Source organism: Eurypyga helias, unplaced genomic scaffold (assembly GCF_000690775.1).
Source record: "Eurypyga helias isolate BGI_N326 unplaced genomic scaffold, ASM69077v1 scaffold21780, whole genome shotgun sequence".
NCBI lineage: Eukaryota > Metazoa > Chordata > Aves > Eurypygiformes > Eurypygidae > Eurypyga > Eurypyga helias.
This window is the reverse complement of record NW_010225305.1, coordinates 1,895-2,129: the sequence shown is the minus strand read 5'-3', so window position 1 is coordinate 2,129 and position 235 is coordinate 1,895. Positions and strand designations below refer to the sequence as shown.

The window sequence follows — 235 nt, the reverse complement described above, 5'->3', positions numbered from 1 at the left end:
TTTTTCTCCCTGTGTTTGCAGAAGGCAGCTCAAAGGATCCCTTTCCCTCCGAGCTCTCTATTACTGGGAACGACTCCGAGGAGAAAAGCCGTTTCCACAGCGGATATTTTTGTCTGGGGTTTTTTATATTCCAGCGTCTCCTCCTCTTCACTGGGAAGCCTCCGGGTTTCCATGGGATAACGCTCGCTCCGGGCTGTTCTCGCTCGGGCCGGGCGGGCTGGCAGGCGAGAGGGGC

At 56.6% G+C, this 235-nt stretch overlaps 1 protein-coding gene across 1 annotated transcript in view; it reads left to right on the top strand.

Annotated features, from left to right (window-relative positions):
• RNF115 (ring finger protein 115) overlaps positions 1-235 on the top strand; it is a gene marked incomplete at its 5' end in the record, with an annotated part of 7,013 nt that overhangs the window by 6,087 nt on the left and 691 nt on the right. The window lies entirely within an intron of this gene.